The following is a 24400-nucleotide window of genomic DNA, read 5'->3' as shown; positions in this document are numbered from 1 at the left end:
ATTTTGTTTAACTCTCTCATTCCCAAATTTCTTTTGACTGTGAGAACTTCTGAAGGGTAATCATTATCATGTGTTATTATTAATGGCTAAAAACCTAATGTCCTCTGAGGTACCAACTGGGAAATAATTATATACATGGATATAAATATATCCACTTGCCCAGGTAATGTCCAGAGTGTCTTTTCTCAAATGGAGCTGCAACAGGAATTATGTATATTTTTACATAAAGCATAAAGCAACTAGCCATAAAGGGTTTGTTGTGGTGGGGGTGGGGTTGGTAACAGCTTTATTGAGCTAGAATTCACACACAGTTCACCCATTGGAAGTGTGCAGCTCCGTGCTTTGTGGATATTCAGAGTTATGCAACCCTCACCATAGTCGACGTTAGAATATTTTCATTACTTCATGTCCTTTGTGACTTCATGATTTCATGTCCTTTGGCTGTCACTCCTCGGTCTCCTTCCCCTCACCTCAGCCCTAAGTAATTGCAAACCTACTTCCTAGTTCTATAGGAACTATATTTGTCTATTTATATAAATGGAATCACATGCTATGTGGCTTTTGTGCTGGTTCCTTTCAATCAGCATAATGTTTTCAAGGTTCGTTCATACAGTGGCTTGTGTCAGCACTTCATTACTTCAGCAATAAAGAGTCATGAAGATTGACAGAAGACCAGGAACATAAGAAAGTAAGTGAAGGGTAGGGTTGGGGAGTCGCCATATTGAGAACTACCTGCTTCCTACAGTGGGTGCCATGATGGGTGAGCACCCTGGCTAGGTTAGAAAATGCCCTGCCAGGAGAAGGAGGGCCATCTTCTTGTCTTTCTTTCCTGTCTGCTCCTGCTTTTGGCTCCAAATCTTTTCACACATATTGAATTTACCTCCTCTGCAAAATCTGTTTCCTGAAAATTTTCTGGATCAACACTGATGCTGTTTTTTGATATGTGGGGCTCCAGGCTTGCACCTATTTCTCAAAATGAATATCTCAAGTCAGAGATGGTAGTACTTGTTTGCTGTTTATTCACTGACTTTAGGAGGGAATTTCCAGGGGGACTTGCATGGAGCTTCAGTTAATCCTTTAAAAATGTAAAAATAGTCGGGAGAGATAATGCTGCTTCTCTCCTGAGGCAGCTGCTAGAATCACTATAGGGATATTATATTTTGCAAAGCGTCTCACAGCAATTTTCAGTAATTAGCTCCTAAGAGCTCTGGGGGTGAAAAGAGTTCTTTTTCTTAATGGAGCAGGTGAAGTAGGACCTGGGCTCAGAATTTACCACCCTGTCCTACTGTCCCCAAGAAGAGAAAAAGTGAAAGAAAAAGAAAAGGAGGGGTGGATTGTAATCTTCCCTGCGCAGCTAGGATTTAGGTAGATTTTATGCAGATTCCTTCCATTTTCCCAGGTTGTGACTGTCACTTGCATCCCATTGCCTGCTGCTTATTATTGATGGGTGAGCATAATGGCCCTTTTAGCTTGTAGTTCTCAAGGACCCAAATAACTGTAGGGCAGGTGTTTTGGAGGTTGTTCTGGCACTGGCCTAAGGAGACCCTAATAGCGGTCTGACTGCTCATGTCACTGTAATGGTCTGTACTTAGTCTGGGTTACATTCAGGGGAATATTGATTCTGAGGCACTGGAGCCATGGAACTTGGTCTAATTTTATTCATTCAGTCAGTCAACAGTTCTTTAGTGCATACAGTTTCTAGATAACAAAGAAGACAGCATCTGCCCTCCTGGAATGTATAATCCCTCAGGTTCTAATAAATCATGGTTGTCTCATATCTCTTGTGGATTCCATGAAATAACAAAGGATGTCTCAAGTTCGTTCATTTCTGAACTGAGCTCTCTAGACCCCAAATGAGCAAGAAGGTGCATTTACATGCTATGTGCCAGCCCCTCCTCTGTATGCCTCCTCTCCTTTCATCTTTCTAGCAAGACTGCATGTAGGGCTTTGTTAGGACCCCTTGACCAAAGAAGTTGAGGCAAGGTTTATTAAGAGACAGAACCAGGATTGACTCTAAGACTCTCTGACTCCAGATCCCATTCTTTGTCAGTAAATCAGTGCTACTCCAAAAGCCTGAGAAACTTTGGCATTGGTCACAAAGTTGGGGGATGCTAACAGGTGACCAGAGTGATTCAGAGGGATTTTTGTGTCTTGAATCCTGTGGTGCAGTGGAAAGTGTATGGGCTTTCATAAATCGGTTACTCTCAGTAACTAAAATTCCAAAAATAGTGGCTTAGAAATTAAAACTACATATACTTTTCATGCAAAAGGTTGGTATAACCCCTTGGTCTTCAAGGTAAAGGGCCCTTTCAGCTTTCTGTTTCTTTTTCCTCAGTGTCCAATATCTGCTAGAGGTTCCAGATATCACGTCATAGTCCAGGCATCAGGATGAAAGAAGGGTTAAAAAGAATGTGGCCCCCTCCCTTTGGGAAGACTGTTTAGCATAATGTATTTACTTTCATTTCATTGGTCAGAACTTACTCACATGGCCAATTACTGCAAGCGAGAGAGGAAAATGTGATCTTTTAGCTGGGTGATGTTTCCCCAAATGTGAATTAAGGTTCTATTACCAAGGAGTCTGAATATGAGAAGATAACTAGCACTCCTTGTTCTAATATATTATATCCTTCTTTATTATATGATAGAGTCTTAGCTATAACCTATTAACTGAATTGATTACAGTTTTTCATTCATTCAACGAATACTAGTTGATGCCTACTATGCGCCATGCACTATGCTAAGTGCTAGGGATACAAAGACCAGTAAGACACAATTTGAACTGGATTTCATTATGATAGAAAAATTCTGTGCACTAAGGAACACAATTATGAAAGTGATTCCCAAGGAGAAAAAATTTTTTTTTGCAAATAATAACCTGATAAGGAATAGTATCAAAATTATACATATCAAACTCTTACAACTCAGTAATTAAGAGACAACCCAACTAAAAATTGGGCATAGGATCTGAATGGACATTTTTCAAAAGAAGTTATATGAGGGACACCTGGGTGGCTCAGCTAATAGAGCATGTGACTCTTGATCTCATGGTTGTGAGTTGAAGCCTCACATGGGGCTCCACACTAGGAGAAGGCATGGAGACTACTTAAAAAAAAAGTCTCCATTCTTTTTGGCAAACTCCTGAATAATCTTGAAATTTTTAATGATAATCTCTTAAATGGACAAAGACATTTTTGAAAAGAAACATAAATTTATTATGTAAAGAAGAACTAAATCCAGAAATGGTTAGAAGAAATTTCCTCTGACGAGGTCAGGATGGTTTTTTGTTTGTTTTTTGGTTTTTGTTTCTTTAGTTTTTCTTTTCTTTTTTTAAAGATTTATTTATTTATTTGAGAGAGAGAGAGCGCATAGGCAAGCAAGCATGTGTGAGTGGGGGGAGGGGCAGAAGACAGAATCTTTAAGCAGACTCCCCACTGAGCATGAAGCCTGGGGCGGGACTCTATCTCACCACCCATGAGATCACAACCTGAGCCAAAACCAAAAGTCAGATGCTTAGCTGAGCACCCAGGTCCCCCTGGGGTTTTTAATTCTATTAAAGTGTTTATTTGAAAACAACAACTACCTTCTAATACGGCAGATTATACTCTGTATTAATCTGACTAATCTAATCCCTCTTAAAAGGTATTAGATGCAATTTGAGTAAATCTAAAAAACCAAAAGTTTTAAGAAGAAATGACAAAGAATTAAATGTGAGGAAAAAGTTATCTAACCATAACACAAATATTCTTGGGTGTTTCCAAAGCCCCCCAGATTGGTATCTTTTTGGGGCACTGGGGTGGCTCAGTCAGCTGGACATCTGCCTTTGGCTCAGTTTGTGGTTTTGGGGTCCTGGGATCGAGCCTCGAGTTGGGCTTTCTGCTCAGTGGGGAGTCTGCTTCTCCCTCTCCCTCTGTGATCACTCTTGCTCTTGCTCTCTCTCAAATAAATAAAATGAAATATTTTTAAAAATTGGTATCTTGCCATTGTGAGTTAATACCACAATATTCTTGATTTTCTAGTTATTTTTCTTGTGTAATTCTGAGTTGTGCTTACACTCTCTCCCAAGTATGAAACATATCTTTCTATAGATTTATTTCACTTGGTCCACTCAAATCAATAATATCTATTGGTTCCATCAACCTCCTAAATTCTGCATGTTGTTGTTGTTTTAGGATTTTTTAAATTTATTCATAAGAGAGAGAGAGAGAGAGAGAGAGAGAGGCAGAGACACAGGCAGAGGGAGAAGCAGGCTGCACTCAGGGAGCCCGACGTGGGACTGGATCCCGGGTCTCCAGAATCACGCCCTGGGCTGAAGGCAGCGCTAAACCACCCAGCCACCCAGGCTGCCCAATTCTGCATGTTTTTATACTCCACAGAGAAGACGAGGCATCCTCGGATGCCCGAGACACATTCCAATCAGCCTTTCAGCCCCATCATTCTTCCAAAACCTACCCCTTCAAGGTCCAATGACCTTTATGTTTGCAGACTCAATGGTCAATGCTTGGTACACAGGTATATGCCACCTACCAATGGCAGCTCACCATTTACTCATTCATTACCTTCACTTGACTTTCAGGACCCCTCTATTTTGGTTTTCAGACTTTGCTATTTGCTTATTTTCAGTCTTCTTTGTTGATTCAACCTGTAAGCATTGGGTGCCCCAGGTGTCAGTTCTCAGACATCCCCTCCCCTCTAGCCACACTTCCCTACTCATTTCCTAATGAGCCTAACCAAGTCTTATGGCTTTAAATGGCATCCATCTGCTTATAATACTCAACATTGTATCTCCAGCCCTCACCTCTATGAACTCCTGACTTGTGCTTCCAGCTGCCTATAAAGTATCTCCACTTGGGTGATAAATAGTCATTTCAAATGTGACATGTTCCAGAACACTCTCCCTGACAACTCTGATTCTTTTGCAGGCTTTCCCAACTCAATAAGTGGAAACATTTTTCTTCCATTTGCCGAGGCAAAGCACATGGACTTATGTTTGTTCCCCTCAGACACTAGTTGTGATCTATCAGCAATTCCGCAGCTCTCCCTTTGGGTATACTCAGAAGACCACTTCTCAACATCTCCATTAACACAAACGGTCAGCATTTCCGTCTGGATTATATGCAATAAATGGTCTTCCTCTATCTACTCTTGTACCTTTCCAATTAATTCTGCACATAGTCAGAGTGAGCCTCTTAAAACATACCTTGGATCATGTTATTCCCCTGCTCAATGGCTTCCATCTCACTCAGAGAAAAAGGCAAAGTCTTTTTTCCCCTCAAATGTGACTTTCTCTAGCAAATGATACTATGCTTCTCTTTCTCTTACCAAAGTTGGTTTCTCTCTATTCTAGATGAACCCTTTTCCTGCAGTTAGCTATCTTGAAAGCATAGGCCACCGAACACAGAGAATATTGAGAATAAGTGGCTGAATCAGAGTATTTCTATTTGCTAAAAACAAATAAAAAATAATGAGTAGTGTTGATGATGCCGTAGTAATGAATGTTTATAACAAGTAACAATGTCAGTCTATAAGTTTAGGTGTTTCTAGATGTACTTTATTTTCCCATATCCCAATTTATATGTAGAGCAGTGTTGCCCCATAGAACTTTCTGGGAGGATAGAAATGTGCTATATTGGCACTGTCAAAGGTAGTAGCCATTTACCACTTTGAACAGCACAGAGCCAGGCCCCCCTATTCTTCCCAGAGGCTGAAAACAGAACCAATGTTGGGCAAAGTCAGTCAAAGCAAAAATTTCCCAGACTCTCCAGGGCACTCGCCTTCTCTCTTTATTCCCTCAGTTGCATTTAAGTTACAAGACTCCTTGAGAGTTTCTGGTTCCAGCTGTCATTTGCTGAAATGTCTAAGTTCTTATCTGGGTCTCTAGTCATTGACCTGTCAGGTGATCATACCTTCTCATTTGCTGGTCAACCCATAAGTATTATTTGTGACCTTGTGGTATGTCTTGTGTGTGTGTGATGTGGTGGAGGGAGGAGGGTGGTGACGGAGGAGGGTAGTGATGGGTGAATAGACACTTGCTCTAATATCTGAGAATATTCAATTCTGTTATGGAAAACAGAAATGGGATGGTAATGCTCATAAAATATGTTAAATATGGATAAGTTAGGAACTATTGAGATATGTTAAGCATAAATTAAGTAGGGCCTATAAATACTGAACACAGAAAGAAAGGGAAGGCCTAAGAGAACTCTAATTTCCACAAAGCATTAAATGTACCTGACGCACGAGACTCACCTAATTTTCATGATACACTAAATACAAAGGAGGGCTACGAAGCACTTGATATTCATGAAGTCTTAAATTTGCCAGCCATTGGTGACACCCATTTGGGCCCCAAACAGCCTCTGCCACAACTGCTCATCAGACTAATTGGTGAGCCACAGCTCTGGCCAAGACTACTTACCCCTCTGTGTCTCCTATAAAATAAGAGTCTGTGCCAATCCCAGGCATCTCTGTCTCTTGGACCCCTTTTCCCAAACCTCGTCTTTGGTCCCCATAGTCACCTTATCAGTAGAGAAGGCTCATGGGGTGGGGAGAGGGTGCCTACGAGCATTGCCTAATCCAAGTTTCATCTTTCCACCTTGCTCACACCCTTTCCTAAATATGTTATGCTATCCCATCACTTGCTCTTTGTTTCTTGCTGGGTATTTTACATTGATTTAGTAAATTTTGTGATTTGCACATCTTAATTTGGCCTCTGAATCTTTCTGATACGGCACCTCTGGGGTAGCTTGCCTGGTGGTGGACTTAGAGCCTATGAAGGCATTGAGGTAATTGTCTCATGACATTAGAGGTAAATCAAAGACTTTCAAATACTCCCCTGAGTCATTCAGGGAGTGAGGCTGCCTAAGGCTCTCTCTGCCTGGGCACAGACTGTACGTGGTCCGCTGCTGTTGTTCCACCATGCTGCTGTGGGAGTTCATGGCAGCATAAGCCACCTCCATGAGTCCAAACTACAGAGTGTGACACAGCCATTGTTTGCTCGCAGATCCCTAGCTTTTTCCTGATCTGATTCCTTCTTTGGAACACCTGTCAGTGGGCACCTGGGTTGCTTAGTGGTTGAGCATCTGCCTTTGGCTCAGGGCGTGATCCCAGGGTGCTGGGGTTGAGTCCCACATCGCAGTCTCTGTGTGGAGTCTGCTTCTCTCTCTGCCTATATCTCTGCCGCTCTCTGTCTCTCATGTATAAATAAATAAAAATTTTTTAAAAAATGAACACCTGTCAGTGTCTGAATAGATTTTTTCTGCCTCCTCCCTCAATTTGAAGGGTATCTCCTTTGGAAAGCAATTTTTTTTTTTCCAAATCTGTTGATAATAGTATAAACTTTATGCCTCTAACCCTTAAGGAATTTGGTTTGATTCTGATAACCTAAGCTTTTTAAACTCAAAAATGCTTTATCTCAAACTATTATCTCTGGTTTCACAAGTCTATTTTGAAAGTCAATATCTTTTCTATCTCTGCATTTCTTTCATGGCAACCATACCTGAGGCACACACACCCTCACACAGACACTCACAGATACACACCCACAGACACGACCCCCACACACATACACACATATCATGCACACAGCCTCTCAGCTGCCTGAATGGGGGGAAAGAGGAAATGGAATATTGGGGGAAAGAAGAAGCATAGGTATTTCAAAATACTGTTCTTCCCCATTTGTGAAGGACCACACGTAGCTATAGTTGGAGCTCTAGGAAAGGAAGTCCAGGGGATGTCTGACCTCAGGTTTCAGATGGTTTCTCCCTCTGTGTGTCTTGGTCCTCTCTTCTGCTTGTCTTCATACAACAACAAGATGGTTGTTGGCAGTTTCATGACAACATTGTCCATAGAGTACAAAGGTGCCATGATATGTGGTTCTGGAAATATCTTTCTTACCCTCTGTATAATTTTGCTTTTAAAGTCTCAAAACTTTGGTTCTTCAAGGGAACGAAGATAACAGTTATTGATTACCTTCTACATATTGGATGCTGCTTCTCAAGAGTTCCCTTTTAAAAATGTAAATTCCCCCTGGCAGGGAAAATCCTTTAAGCCCTCATTATCCAACCCCTAGAATTAACTTATTAGAAGCATTTCCATCTGTCATAGCCAGCTGTGATCAAGGCCATGTGAGACTGGAGTTGAGCTAGTCATACCATGGTGGGCTCGAGGTAAGAGCTGTGAGAAGGAAGAACAGGGCAAAGGAGGCAGACTTCCAAATCAAAGTTTGCCAACCCCACAAAATTCACACCATGGTAGTCCTGTGCTAATTGATGTGCTAATCAAAAATCCCTGTAGATTCATTTAAGTAGTTCTAAGAAGAAAATCTGTTTTGCACTGAGGATAGCTAGTAGTTTGGGTATAAATGTGAAAATCATGGAACTCATTACTTAAAAAAATTCTATTTGCCTTTTTCTATCAGTCTAAATTATATAGTTTAAACATCATTTCAATGCTGAGAAATGCAAAATATTGATAATTAGATGAGAGAAGAAGTAAAGGTCATACAGGTAGGCTTTGTGTTTGTGTTTTACAATTTATATTATATAGACTGATCACAAGTGGTCAATCAGCATGCATAAATTTAAATGACCTGGTCACACAATAGAATACTACTCAATAATGAAAATGAAGGAATCACTGATATATGCAACCATGTGGGTGAATTTCAAAAACTTAACTTAGTAAGGGGTGCCTGGCTGGCTCAGCTGGAAGAGCTTGCAATGCTTGATCTCGGGGTTGTGAGTTTGAGCCCTGCGTTGGGTGTAGAGATTACTTGAATAAATAAAATAATTTTTTAAAAAAATTTACTGAGCAAAAGAATCTAGACACAGAGAATATGATTCCATTTATATGATATTTTCATATATGTGCATTTTACCAAATATAAATTTATCATATATAAACACCACAATGAAAAATATTCCAAAAATATTTCCTGGTCTTCTGTTGGCCTATCTTTCCTCAGAACTGGCTGACTGCATGTTGACTAGAAGTCTAAAGTAACTGACAATACAGGTATATCCAGCATAGAGTTTTCAGGGCAAATTGTACAACATGCAAACTGCTATAAGCTGGAGTGCTATACATAGGGTTGTCTACATGTCATGTTATTAATCACTTTACTACATAATATTACCTCCAAAATACAGACAATTCAAATACATCCCAGTGATAGTGTTTTGGATTTTTTATTTATCTAGATTTTTAAAAATGATTACTTATTTATTTATTTGAGAGAGAATGAGAGTGAGAGTGAGAACGTGAGCACACAAACAGAGAGGAGGGGCAGAGGGAGAGGGAAAAGCAGACTCCCTACTGAGCAGGGAAGGGAGCCTGACATGGCACTCACTAGTAGGACCCCAGGATCATGACCTGAACCAAAGACAGACCCTTTACTGACTGAGCCACCAGGTGCCCTTATAGATTTTTTTTTTTTTTTAAGATTTTACTTAAAATCTTTAAAAATCTTTGGGTGCAACCTCTACACCCACCTGGGGCTCAAACTCACAACTCTTGAGATCAGGAGTCTCATGCTCCACCAAATGAGCTAGCCAGGTGCCCCTAAAATGCTTTTTATTTATTTATTTTTAAAGATTTTATTTATTTATTTGATAGAGAGTGAGCAAGCAAGTGAGAACATGCGCACAAACAGGGGGAGCAGCAGGCAGAGAGAGAGGGAGAGGCAGGCTCCTCGCCGAGTGGGGAGACACGTGAGGGGCTTCATCCCAGGGTCCTGGGATTAGGACCTGAGCCAAAGGTAGATGCTTAACCAACTGAGCCACTCGGACACCCCTAAAATGTTTTGTAATAGGAAAAGTGAAGACCAAACTAATCTCTGCTTCATTTAAACAAAGTCTTCAAGTGGCTTACTCTTTCCTATCCTACTCCCTATGAATTTCTAGAAAAATAAAATAAAAAATAAAATAATTCAGCTCTGGCCTTATATAATACATATACCTATATTCTTTTCAATACATAATAGTAGATTAAAACATTATCTGCACCTCTTTTATGCAGACAATAGTGTGTGGTACAAGAGTAGCTGCCTGGAAAAGTGAACTAAAGTAGTGTCTTTAAGACAGAAATAATTCTGAAAGGCATATGGCACATTTTCTCATCCAAATATTTCTTTTCTTTTTGAGAATAAGAATCCTGATTATTTTCATTATTCATCTGCTCCTGTTGTTTATTCCTTTCCCGAAGTCATAATCCCCTTCTTGAGATATCCCAGTTGGTTACTATGGAAATGATTATTTTGCTACAAACATGGAATTATGACTTATACAGTAGAGAATAAGCAGCAGAAGCAAATGAACTCTTGGAAAAGACTTAGTCTTGTTAAAGCCAAAATAAGACTGAAAACTGTGAAAACCCTAAGAGAAGTTGTCCAAAATTTTTCATGAGGCAATAATTTAACTTGACATTTTCTCAAATAATTATTAAATCCATTGATGAAGAATTTATGGCTTGAACATATTTATGGGCACTCATACCTGCATAAGTTACAGTCATTCTAAAGTTTTGAACCTAATGGTTCAAAGAAACCAATGGTTTAATATTAGTATTAATCATTTCATTCTTCTCCTGTCATACGCCTAAAATGTACTTACAACCCTATTTTAAGCTCAATCATTTAAATTCTTGTGCAGTCAAGGGGTGCCTGGATGGCACAGTCAGTTGAGCATCCAACTCTTGGTTTCGGCTCAGGTCATGATCTCAGGGTTGTGAGATGGAGTCCTCCGATGGGGTCCATGGTCACCTCAGAGTCTGCTTGAGACTCTCTATCCCTCTGCCTCTCCTCCCCGCCTTTCTCTTTCTCTCTCTCACCCTCTCTTTCTCTCAAATAAATAAATAAATCTTAAAAAGAAAATTCAGGGCCACCTGGGTAGCTCAGTCAGTTAAGTGTCTGTCTTTGGCTCAGGTCATAATCTTGGGGTCTTGGAATTGAGCCCCATGATGGGCTCCCTTCTCAGGGAAAGTCTGCTTCTCCCTCTCTCTCTGCCCTTCCTCCTCACTCATTTTCTCTCTCTCTCAAAATAAATAAATAAAATCTTTAAAAAAATAAGTTCCTGTGCAGTCATATTTGACTTTATATAATATCTAGAATTTGATTTAATGTTTTCTTTTGTTCTTATTATATATATATTCTTTCCCATATTTCTACATCATCTTAATATTTACTGTATTTATTGATTCATTTTAGGTAATCTCCATGCCCAACATGGGGCTGGAACTCACAACCCTAAGATCAAGAGTTGCATGCTCCACTGATGGAGTCAGCTAGGTGCCTCAATATTTACAATTTTTAAATTACATTTGAGAAAGTACTTATCCTGGTTTCCTGTGGTGGAATATGTATGTTGTATCAAATTGTTTTTGCCATTATAAATTAAACTGCTATAAATATCTTGATGGCAGGTCTTTAAAGAAATTCTCTATGATCAACTCAGAGAAGCTGGGGTTTAGGGCAATGAGTGTGAAGATTCTAACGTGCACTCCCCTACATACACTACATGTCCTCATGAACTGCTTGTTAAATCATATAGATCATCATCCTATACACTTACTTGAGGGCAGGTAATATGTGTGGCCCTTAAGAGGCCGGGAAACCAGGACAAGAGAAAGTTCCAAAGAATTTCAGGGAAGAAAGCAAACCTTCTAGAACCAGATGTCTAGGGAAGCTAAGCAACTTGGCTCAGGCCTCCTTTGTGAGGAGGGCAATTTCAGAGGCTGGTATTCTCCTTTCCATGTCATTCTTTGCATTGCACCAAACTGTGCTTCTCAAGGAGCTAGCAGAGTCTTGGAAAGACCCTGAGGGAACTCAGTGTGTTTCTGACTTCATATAGGTTGTTAATTTTTGTGTAGTTTCTCTTCCAAAAATGATTTCAAGCAGATTATATAGAGACCTGAAATACAGTAGAATATTGCCAAAATAAAAAAAGCTAATCAGGTCAAACACAAAGTATGAGCAAGCAAAGTTACTCCCCTTGCAGGTCATCTGGAATTGGAAAAGATGTTGACACCAATGTCACTCTGAGCTTCTTCAAGGCCAGAGGAGAGAGGAAATAAAAACCAGCACATGATAAACCAGTTGCCCAGGAGAAGAACAGCTTTGTCACTGAATCTGTGTTTTAGTGGCCCTCAAACTCCAAGATATTGCCAAGTCATGCTTCCATTCCAGCTATGTACTTTAAGGCTTCCTTATCGTGACAGGAACTGTTACCAATGTAGGCTGGATCAATAAAGCCCAGTCCCAGAAGCACATCAGACTTGATGACTACATTGGGATGACTGCTGCCAAGTGGGAAATCATGGCTTGATGGGGAGAATTTAGGCATAAGTATTTGAGAGTCTGGAAGCATTGTACTGTATTGGAATTTGATTTTAAATACTTCTTTTCTGATTATAGATGTAATATATAATATAGCCTTATTGAAGAAAATGGACAAAGTATAAAAAAGAAATAAATGTCAGTATAGATCTATTGCATATAGAAGTTTTTAAACTTTTAGGTATATATCTTTCCATAAATTAAGGAATGTATGTGTGTGTATATATGCAGGTATGCACACAGTTTTGTACATGCATATGTACAAAAATGTATATATGATTAGGTTTATGATTAAATGTGTATATAATCATGTATATAATGTACAATCATTTATGTACATAAATGTACATTATATGTATATATAATCCATACACATATGTGGAAACCATAGACAAAGCAAATAGGAAAGAGGCAAACTGAAAAGATTCTCTGAAGCCCTGTCGTGTAACTGTTAGGATTTATTGTTTTATTGATGTTTTAAGGATTTTTATTTATTCATGAGAGACGGAGAGAAGAGGCAGAGACACAGGCAGAGGGAGAAGCAGGCTCCTGATAGAGAGCCCGATACAGAACTCTATCCCAGGACCCCAGAAGTACAACTTGAGCCAAAGACAGATGCTCAACCACTGAGCCACCCAGGTGCTCCAACTGTTAGGGTTTTAAAAGAGTCTCTTTGGCCTCATCAGGGGTAGAAAGGGAATCTGGTTAAAGGGATTGTCACATGTTAAGTCCCTCCATTTTCCTAAGACTCATATCCCAGTAACATTTAGTAATTCTCTGTGTATGGGTCCTACATATTTCTTGTGGAGTTTAACATAATTATACATGTGGTTTTTTATTTTTAAATTATTTTAAAAATTATTTATTTATTTAATCATTTAAGTAAGCTCTACACCCAATGTGGGGCTCAAACTCATCATCCCAAGATCAAGAGTCACATGCTCTTACCACTGAGCCATCCGGGCACCCCTATGTGTGTGCTTTTTAACATTGTGAACAAAAATATTTGTTTTTATTCCCCTTGCCATTTCTAATATCTATGGATTTTTATAGTTTCCTTCTGCATCTCAAGGCTTAACTAAATTCTCTTTTAACTCTTAATATTTTTTTCCTGCGGGGTTTTTTCAGAACGAAATGTTTCCTGAAAATAATGATGCTATTGCTTCTTTGTCAACTGACAAATTTTGGAAACGCAGTTATATCTACTGATTATCTTTCTAAATATGAATAGTATGCTGACACTATTTTTCTCATCATTTAACTTCATGAATCAGTTTTCTCATCTGTAATTACTATTTTTAAAAAGGTTTATTTATTTATTCATGATAGACACACAAAGAGAGGCAGAGACATAGGCAAAGGGAGAAGCAGGCTCCCTGCAGGGAGCCCAATGTGGGACTCGATCCCAGGACCCTGGGATCATGAGCTGAGTCAAAGGCAGAAGCTCAACCACTGAGCCACCCAGGCATCCCTGTACTTATTATTTTTATTATCCTTTAATGAATGCCTATACATGACTCTTGATGGGATTAAAGGTAAGCCAACAAGAAAAATAAAGAAAATTTATCTTTTCCACTAATTCTTGCTTTCCTGGTCACATGCTTTTTCCTTTCTCCTTCTTATGGATCAGTCTTATATCTATGTAATAGGAAGAAACGACCAACAGGCAAGGCAAATAAACAAATGTGAGCCTACAAAGCAGCTAAATCTTCTTAAATCACACAACGTTTTACAATTTACCAGGGACCCTATTATGGCATATAGTAATAACTCACAATATTAAATAACTATTTTCCTTTAAATTATGTAAGACACATAACTGATGCAAGAAATTGAGGACATTAGTAAGCACAAATAAAAAAATCTAAATTAACAAGAATTGTCATATCCCAAAGTAACCTTTACCTTGGATTTCTCCAGATGGAGCCTTAGACAATGGCTCACGGGCAAAGCTCATGTTTCTCTTGGAAAGTGATCCCAGGGAATGAGAGTGGAGGACCGGAGAGAGGGAAATTGTAAGAGAAGGAAAGGCAACTCAAATGCGTATTATCAGATTGTTCACCACTGTGGGTGAGTAGAACTCAATTTCACTGGGTATCTCTTGGGGAGTTGAGACATATAGAATATGCTTCAGATTGTCCACTTGGGAGATAAAGAAGTGAGTATAATTCAATGGTGTGTTGGAGCTTGCTTGTCCCAGCTTGGCACAGCCTACTGTGCACATCTCTTGCCAACTTAATGTTCAGTGACATCATGTTGAAATCCACCATGGTGGGAAAAATTTACATCAAGGAAATTGGTGAATGCTACAAATCAGGGCTCTTTTTGTCAGAGGACCGGATGTTAAACATTTGCCAGCACATTGTTTGAAATATTTATCAACTGGCTCCCATCCCCCTTTAATTGGAGATTACCTCGTGAGGCATGAACTCCCTTGTTCTTCTGAAGCTGCAGATACCTCCAAAGGCAAGGCTGAGAGGGTTTCTACAGACAATTCACAAACTGGAGAAAATCTCTCAGCAGCAGCAAGGTGCCAGCAGGTGATACCGGCACACATGGTTTCAACAGCAAGAACTGAAGTAAAAAGGCTGGCTAAGGTGGGGTGGGGGTGGGGCAGGCAAAGCAGAAGAAGTATCCAACCCAAGCACTATTAGTGTTTAGACAGTTCTTCCGTGTCTGGGTGCACCTCCATGCATATGCATACACATAAAATCACGACTTTGAACCCATTCACTGTACCACCCATACCCCGTCTCCCTAGCTTTTAGTCACTTGACAGTGTGGAATCTAGAGAAACACCACATTTAGACACCACAGACAATAGATAGTGAACATTTTTCATGTTAATCTACAAGCGGTTGTAGATTATGAGATATATCATATTTTACTGATCTCCCACAGTTTGCACTTCCAGGCTATATCCAATTCCAGATTGGATATGGATATGGATAAATAGAGATATGACATACATATTTTACATGTATCTTTATACACATTTCTGATAAATTTCTTTAAGTACAATTACTGGGTCAGAGGACATGCATAGTTTTAAGACCCTTTACCCTATTGCCTTGCCCATATGTGTATCAACAAAGCCTATACTTTATGATCTTTTGAAATCTTTTCTAACTTCATTATTTTATAATTTTTTTAAAGTTTATTTATTTATTTAAATAATCTCTACACCCAATGTGGGGCTCAAACACAACCCCAAGATTAGGAGTCTCACCTTCTTCCAACTGAGCCAGCCACGCATAGCATTACTCTATAGGAGTATCAATGATTCTTGTAGGATTAGCATAAATCACAATAAGTAAATAGATTCTTTATTGACTCTATATCTAATAGCCCCGAATAGTACATACTTTTGAAAACAAAACAAAGCCATTTTACTTTAAGAGCTATATCTAAATAAATAATATTATTTCTCTGTATTTATGATCCATGGGGACAAACTTGCAGCAATCTCAAGATTGATTTTTTTGAGATTTTAAAACTTAAGTAAGACATTCCTATAACTGTTATTAATCACCAGTCTTAATGTATTATTCTAGCATGTCTTTAGACTCAAGAAGGCTTTGTCTATAAATCCACCCTACATAGCTATTTTATTTGGAAGAGAGCATAATGCAGATGACAAATGACTCATTGTTCCTGGAGCAAAGTAACATCATTCTGGAACAAAAGGAAAAAAGAAAAATAGTAACAAATATTGTAATATTTTTGAATTTGGATTTATTTGTTTCTTCAACACTGTTCTAACTTTCTGTTTATTCCATTTCTCAAGTCAGATTTTTAATGACAAAAAAAGAATGTTTGAGATCTTACATACAGGCTCAGATATTTAACAGTTTAAGACATTGTGACTGTATTCAATTATATTGCTCTGTTAGAGATTAGAACATACAAAATCACCATCACGAGGTCCACATAGGGATTTCCTAAAAGTTTCAAATTCCACATCTACCATAAGGTTTACTGATTACCTTCTCTGTGCTAGCTGCAGTGCTAGGTGCCAGAGATAATACAGTAAACTGGACACTGTCCTTGACCTCATAGAGCTTGCAGTTAAAAACCATACTCCAATGGAAATGATGAAATTAAGAAGCAAACACTGGAACTTCTAGGTGATCCTCCCCACCTCCCTGATAACCCCTCAACCCCTCCCCCAACTTCCCCAGGCTCCATAGCTTTCTCAGACATTAAACATCCTAATTTCCTTTTTGAAGAGCAAAGGAGGGCCTGGTTCCCACCTAACTCTAAAGGAAAAGCTCCAAAAAGTGATTTGCTAGATTGCATCACAACCGAAATGCATCCATTTTTTTTTTAAAGATTTTATTTATTTATGAGAGACAGAGAGACAGAGGGGCACAGGCAGAGGGAGAGGGAAAAGCAGGCTCCATGCAGAGAGCCTGAAGTGGGACTCAACCCCCGGTCTCCAGGATCACATCCCACACTGAAGGCGGCGCTAAACCGCTGCGCCACGGGGGCTGCCCTGTTACCTTTCTCTTATCAAAAGGTTTTCAGGGGGCACCTGGATGACTCCGTGGTTGAGGTCTGCCTTTGGCTCAGGTCTGATCCCAGGGTCTTGGAATCAAGTCCCGCATCAGGCGCCCCTGCATCTCCGTCTATGTCTCTGCCTCTCTCTGTGTCTCTCATGAATAGATAAATAAAATCTTTGAAAAAAAAAAAAAAAAGGTTTTCAGTAACTAATCTGATATTATTATTGTCTTAGTAATAAAATGTGAATTTTAGCAGAAAACAAAGCTTTAAGTCAAAGGGATAGCTGGGAATAAGTAATTTAAGGCACTGGCGAGCACATAGAATGTATTTGGACAGAACAAAACAAAGTGAAACAAAACAAAACTAGCAACAAATATTTCAGGGGATGGATGAAGGCATCAGGCTACAGCAGGAAAAGCCTAGATTTTGGATGACAAAACACACCTGGGTTCAAATGCTTTCTGAGTGTCAGTTTCCTCAAGTACAAAATGGGGATCATAGCATCTGGTTTGTGAAAACACTGATTTTATCTCTGTGGAGTGGAGATTAGGTCTGATAATGTCTGTAAGTACAGAGAGCACTGGAAGTGCTCAGTGGATATTGGCTATTGTTATGTCTTTGAAGTCAGATGGAGGAGGTGGCTGCGAGCCGGCATGTGGGCCCTTTCTCAATCCCTTTCCTTTTCTGGAAAATGGGATACAACAGGGTTCTTATCCAGAGCTGAACTCCGATACTTTGGAATACGAATAGGAAAACTTGGAGGAAGTTTGGGAAGAACAGACCTTTTTTTTTTTTTTTTTTTTTAAATTTAGGCTTATTTTTATAGAGTAAAGCAGTGGTTCCTAAACTTTAATTTGCCTTAGAATCACTCAGGAAACTCCCCCCACCTTCTATGTTAACTTATTCAGTACATATTAACTGTAAACATACTGTGAGCCACAGATACTCTGTTCTCAAGAAACATGCTTTTAAATTCAAAGTCTGGGGCCCATTCCTAAGAAATTCTGATTCAGATCTTGAGCAGGTCCCAGGAATCTGCATTTTTTAAAAAGCACCCTCATCATTCTGAGTCAGGGCAGCTATGGGCAAACTCAGAGAAAGCTGGCTGGAGAAAGTGTGCCTAAATTTTCGCTCTGAGAATGCACTGTTTGGGAAAAGCCTCCTTAATGGGCCTTTTGGTGATTCAAGGGAAAAGCCAACCTTTTCAGAAGTGGAAAGACTGAAGACAAAGCTAAGTTGAACAGCAAAGTAAAATAAAAGGCCATTTCATTGTGAGTGAGATGAAATCTTGGCAGATTGTTTCTTTCAGGAAATGCTCCTTTGTTCTTAATATAGATCTAGACCACATTGAATCTGGACATAATTTTTCTTCCCAAAGAGTTACTAGTAATGCCAGGAAAGCTGGAGCAGAGGTGGGCAAGAGAAGCAAGACCAAGCGGTGTCGATTTTCTTTGCCACTATAAAGCCTGCAAAGGGATGGGACCAGAAGTATCAAAGCCCAAAGTCTCTGCTATGATACATAACCCTTTGGTGTTACTTCAGACCAAACTGAAAGCAGAATTCAACTACCTGCATATTTTTAAAAATAGGCTCCACGCCCAACTCAACTCATGACCTCAAGATCAAGGGTCTCGTGCTCTATGGACTGAGTCAGCCAGGTGCCCCTCAACTACCTTCTGATCTCAGACTTTCTACCTGATTAAGTTCTTTCCAACTTATCTCTTAACTCAGGCTAAAGACCCTGTGGGCCAAGCAACCCTTGATAGGAACCAGCAACTTCTTCAAGCAAGAAGGACTGCCCTGAGCCAGCAGGACCCTGTGACTGACTCCAAGATAATGATGGACTTGACCATCACTGCCTACCTGTACGACCCACCCACCTTTGGCCCACATTTTCCTCATATAAACTGGGAAGTATTGTCAGCGTTTTGGAGCTAGCCTTTGAGATGTTAGTCCACTCTCTGCCCATGTTGGCCTCACTGAAATTCCTTCCTTGTTTCATCACCACTCGGTTCTCAGCCTTTAGCTTCTGTTAGCGGTAAGTGGGAGAACCTGATCTGTTTGGACTCCCCAGAGCCAGATACTCTTGTACCCCTTTGCCCAGGCTACAAAATGAGGGGGTTTATGCAAAAGACCAGCACTCCTTCCGAGCACCTGGCAGGATTTGCCTTGGACCTAGAAAGATCTGATTGCATAATCCCTCCTGAAGGTGCAACTGATGATCTGTCCCTCTTCTCCCTAGAGAAAAATCCTTCTTTATTTTGGACTTGTTCAGTATGAACTTTTAATAACGCTCTTGAAGAGCTTATGTGAGCTGTTTGAACTCTAAAACATTACAAAAGAAATTCTCTTTCCAGCTAAAAACATTGGCTTCATTAGAAGTCTAAGTAGAAACTGCTTGATCAGTTTTGATGAAAATGGAATTGTTTATAGTTAGCAATTACTTTTTTGGCATCCATATAGCAATCTGTTTGCACTCTTTAAGCAAGCTCAAAATCCTCACCATCTTATTTTAAGAAAAAAAATTCCCATTACACATGTAATACCTGCTCCTAATGAAAATTTAGAAAATAAGATAAATAGAAGATTAATAGAAGAAAAAAATCATCAAGAGTCTCACAAATACATTGTGAGGTATTTTTCTTTCAATGTGTACCTTTTTTACACAGCTGCAATTACACGTTCTACATGAAATTCCATATGTTGCTTTCTTAAAAATCTGTTTTTAAAACGTCTGCTGACTCTATGAAGCAGGAAGAAATATCATTTGGAAGTTTGTGACTGATATTATCCCTTATTTTAAACTTCCAGTGTGTATTTTCTTATAATTCTTTTCCATACATTTTTTTTTTGTTTTGAAAGAGAGAGAGCACACACAGGGTGGATGGTTGTGGGGGGAGAGCAGAAGGAGAGAGAGAATCCCAGGCAGGTCCCATGCCTGGTACAGAGCCCGACATGGGGTTCAATCTCATGACCCCGAGATCACGACCTGAGCTGAAATCAACAGTCAGAGGCCTCACCAACTGAGCTACCCAGGAGCCCTTCTATATATACATATATACATATAATATATGCAATATATTATATATACATATATGTAATATATTACATATAATATATGTAATATATTATATACATATATATTATACATATATACATATGTATATATATTATAATATTAGCAAATTGCAATTAGGTTGGATTAAAGATTTGTTAACACAGGAAGCTTCACAGATCCTATCAGAAAGAGGGTAGGAAGAGGCTCAGTGACAGATCAGATCTGTTACTTGGTGTCCTAGTAGTCTTTCCCAATCAAACCCCAATGACTCATGACTCTTACTGCAAATTTTAAAGGTACAGAAAATCATCATTCATGTTCCAAGGCAGAAAAAAAATAGGGCCACCATGTTGCACTATGTCACTCTGGTTTGGTGTGGGGAAAGCACTATTTAAAAGTAATTCTCAGGGCAGCCCAGGTGGCTCAGCGGTTTGGCGTTGCCTTCAGCCCAGGGCCTGATCCTGGAGACCCGGGATTGAGTCCCACATCGGGCTCCCTGCATGGAGCCTGCTTCCCTCTGCCTGTGTCTCTGCCTCTCTCTCTATCTCTCTGTGTCTCTCATGAATGAATAGATAAAATCTTTAAAAAATAAAAATAAAAAATAAAAGTAATTCTCAGTTTCTTAACAGAATGCCTGGTATAGCCATTGTTCGCAAGTGCTTAAAGAGAACACTATACATTACTGTTGCCAGTGGCCATTAAACATGCAAAAGTTTTCTGAATCTGAAGGATGTGTCTCAATAAGCCTGTTTCCTGGCACTAGCAAGTGGAAAGAGGAGTGCCAGGAGAGGTCATATGGAAGAAAGGGCAATAGGGCCAAGCTTTGCCCCTACACTTGCATCCCCAGCTGGAGCTCTTGATTTCAAGTCTTAACCTGAGTGGATGAGGGATCCTCAGGCTTTTTAGTGACAACTTCCTCTTTCTGGAGTTCTTATTTTTCATCTCTGTCATGGTCATGTGAATGTATTTTCTAGAATTTTCTTAAGTGGGATACAGGGATTCTTCACATTCTGAGATGCCACATACTTGAGAATGACATATATAATTTCATATATATAGATGAAACTCTGGTGTCATGATCCTTTTTCAGAAGTCTATAGACACACCTTCCTTGTCTTCTAGAATTACTAGGATGGGGTCAAGTGTGAGGTAAGCCTGATTTGTACCTTTTTTTTTAGTTATCCTTTTTTCTCTCTGCTTGGATTGTTCTTTACTTTTCATTTAATAAGTTTTCTAGAATATAATTAATGGAGCTACTATTATTGTAAATTCCCCAGATATATTTCTCCTCTGTGTCATCCAGTTTGTTTTCTCCCCTTTCTCCTACAGCCCTTCCAACATTGTCGGCTGGTGGAACCTATTGTCCAGGGGTGAAGAAATCAAGATTAAAGAAGTTTCCAGAGTACAGGAGGAGATGCTCTTAGCAGAAACAAATGGATCCTGAGTAATTTGGATGAACATATGGGAAGTTACTCCAGGGCTTAGAGGTGGATGCACGTACACAAGCTCAGCGTGCTCTTCCCGAAACACCTACACAGCTCACTTCCTCACTTCCTTCAGGACTCCACTCACATGTCACCTCCTCAGGGAGGCCTCCCTTTCAATCTGTCCCCAGGCCCACCTTCTTTTTTTTTTTTTTTTTAAGATTTTATTTATTTATTCATGAGAGAGAGAGGGAGAGACAGAGACATAGGCAGAGGGAGAAGTAGGCTCCCTATGGGGAGCCCGATGCGGGACTCCATCCCAGGACCCCAAAGATCATGACCTGAGCCAAAGGCAGACGTTCAACTACTGACCCACCCAGGTACCACAGCACCCCTCACCTCCTGCTCCTACATTCCCATCCTCCTTACCCTGCTCTAGCTTTTTCTACAGCATGTATCACACGTGCCACAGCACAGGCTCACTTCTATGCTGTCCCAAAGCCTTTTCCCTGGATCTACTTTGCTGGGCTGCATTAGACTGACCTCCTGAGTCTTTGTCATTCTGAATGGACCGAACACATGAAAACCTTGAGATTTCCCTGTTCCCTCCCTCTCTAGTACCACTCCCAAGGTGCCCTGTCACCGTCATCTCTGTTACCTCCTGTTGAGTTGTTTTTCCAAAGTCTCTAAGTTTCATATAATGAAACTGATATATTGTCCACAAGTGCTTACTTATTTTTGTCCACCCCTGTACTAGAATATTTCTTGGCATGGCACATAGTAGGCATACAATATATGAATATATTTCATGGAAAAGCTTAGGAGAGTTAGTTTGGAAATGGAAACTTTAAGAGGAGAGTCTGCTCTGGCCTCTCCAAAAGGCCATGGCCATGTAATAGGAGAGAGTTCCTCTTTTCCTGCTTGGCCTTCAACTTGTATTTGTGGGCTAGACGGAGGTGGAGATCTGATGCATTTCTCCCTAGAGACCAGCTCGTTTTCTAGGGACAAGAAGTGGGAAGACCTGCCAGGTTCTCATGGTCCTTGTTTGCCATATGGTGAATTTTGGCAGGGAAGTGGGCAACAGTGCTTCAGGGTTCATACCCAGATTCGCCATTTCAAGCTGGACATGTTGTCATACTTGTAATTTACCTAATGAACACTTCATAGAGAATGCAAAGGTAAACTACAGGCAGCTCAATTCATCCCCCAAAGGGCAGGCAAGAGACTGCAGGTCTATGTTATGTCTGTACTACAGAATATCTTAAAGCAGTATTTTTAAGTTATTGCTTCCAAGTACATACAAATGCTTTTTACTCATTTATATTGGCCACATTCACTATTCTCATTTGCTGTACATTAGTGAGTTTTTACTGTTTTAACGAAAAGAGGTCTAAATGATTAAAACATTTGGATACAGATTGTTCATAGATAAATGTTTTATCCATTTGTAAAGTGCAAGAGGGGAAGATTAAAAGAAAAGAAAAGTAACATCAAACCCCACAGAAATAAGTAAAACATATTTAATTGATTCTTTGGCAGTTTACTGATGCTGAGGCTTTTTTTCCCCCTTGGAAATATATAAAATTTCCCTTTTATCTTCTCTAAACCATGCCAGAATAAATTAGTGACTGCATAATTAATATCCAGGTATTTTGTGATATTTTGATAATGGGCTCCCCCTCTCCTAATCTCATTTTATATTTCAGACCACACACTCTCAGTTTGTTGATAATGCATTTAGTTACAGCCGGAGATATTTCCAGGTCTAAAGCCAGGTTCACATTTTTGCTTTGAAGAGACAGAAATTCCAAACAAATACAGATGGTCAGACCATAAACTTAATTAAAATTTCTGCTTTGCTGGATGTTACATTAAATATGGCCATAATGCCAAGAGAAATACATGAAAAATCCATTTGTATTCACATCCTGCTGCTTCCACGTAGTATAAAATAACAGAATGCTAAGAAGTATGTGTTTGTGTATACGTGTGTGAGAGCATGTGTGTGTTAATCCCGTTCTCTTTTGGCTTGGCTGTCATACTAGTCATGTTTTGACCAATAAAAGATGGGTTTTAATTAAAATCTGGGATTGGCCAGCTGTACATCTGTTAACTTTTCTTCTATACATTCTCAAGCACTAATTTAGGTACTTTCTGAAGTAGTGTGATTTGCTTCTTTTATGCAAATCTGGAACATTTGTATCTTTCCTAATTAGCCCGGGATATTTATTTAGAATTGTATAGAGATAATTACTCAACTCCAGAAGGGTAATAAAGGTGGTGCATAAGAATGTGAAACAGCTTTCTTCTAGAATTTGAAATGGAGGGAGGAAGGGTTCTCTGTCATTTGTAGGTAAGGACTCCTAGAGAGGACAAGTGAGGATGAACAGTCCAGTGTGGCTAGAACAGGACAAGCTGGGCACAGGCTGGGCAGGGAGGGCTGAAAGGATAGCTGGAAACACATCTGACAGGTCTGGTTGGCCATGTGGTAGGACACCAGCCAGTTTCTACAGATGTCTTAGGCCAATTTCCCCGAGAAAGATGAACCTGAGACCTGAGACCTGGGCTTATGTGTGAGGACTTTAGTGGTGAGTGTGATCCCAGAGAAAGGGCAGAGATACAAATTGGGGAATAAGCGTATATTTCAAGTTGGCCACCACTATGGGCAACTGGTTGCTCTATCCAATAGGATCTTCCATGGAGGCCAATGAAATGCATCTCAGGACCCTCTGTTATAGGCTGAATTGTGTCCTCCCCAAATTAGGGCAGGCCCTAATGCAATCTGTCTGGTGTCCTTTTAAGAAGAGTGAATGTGAACACACAGAGGGATACAAGGGATGCGTACCCACAGAGCAAAGGCCATGTGAGGACACACCCAGAAGGTGGCCATCTACAAACGAAGAAAAGAGGTCTCAGAAAAAAACCTCAATACTGCCCACACCTTGATTTTGAACTTCTGGCCTTTGGAATTGTGAAAAAATACATTCTATTTTTCAAGTCACTCAGTCTGTGGTGCTTTGTTATGGCAGCCGTGGCAAATGAATATATCTGACAAGGGAGAAGAAAGGGTCAAAGTTTCGACTATTG

At 39.8% G+C, this 24400-nt stretch overlaps 1 long non-coding RNA gene across 1 annotated transcript; it reads left to right on the top strand.

The window, feature by feature from the left end:
• Nucleotides 1-453: 453 nt before the first annotated feature.
• LOC144288679 (uncharacterized) lies at nt 454-23584 on the top strand. Its single transcript, XR_013356647.1, has 3 exons — nt 454-688; nt 18563-18869; nt 21219-23584. It is a non-coding gene; the product is annotated as an uncharacterized LOC144288679 (long non-coding RNA).
• Nucleotides 23585-24400: the final 816 nt, after the last annotated feature.

This window comes from Canis aureus, chromosome 18, assembly GCF_053574225.1.
Source record: "Canis aureus isolate CA01 chromosome 18, VMU_Caureus_v.1.0, whole genome shotgun sequence".
Taxonomy (NCBI): domain Eukaryota; kingdom Metazoa; phylum Chordata; class Mammalia; order Carnivora; family Canidae; genus Canis; species Canis aureus.
This window is presented reverse-complemented; position numbering and strand designations above follow the sequence as displayed.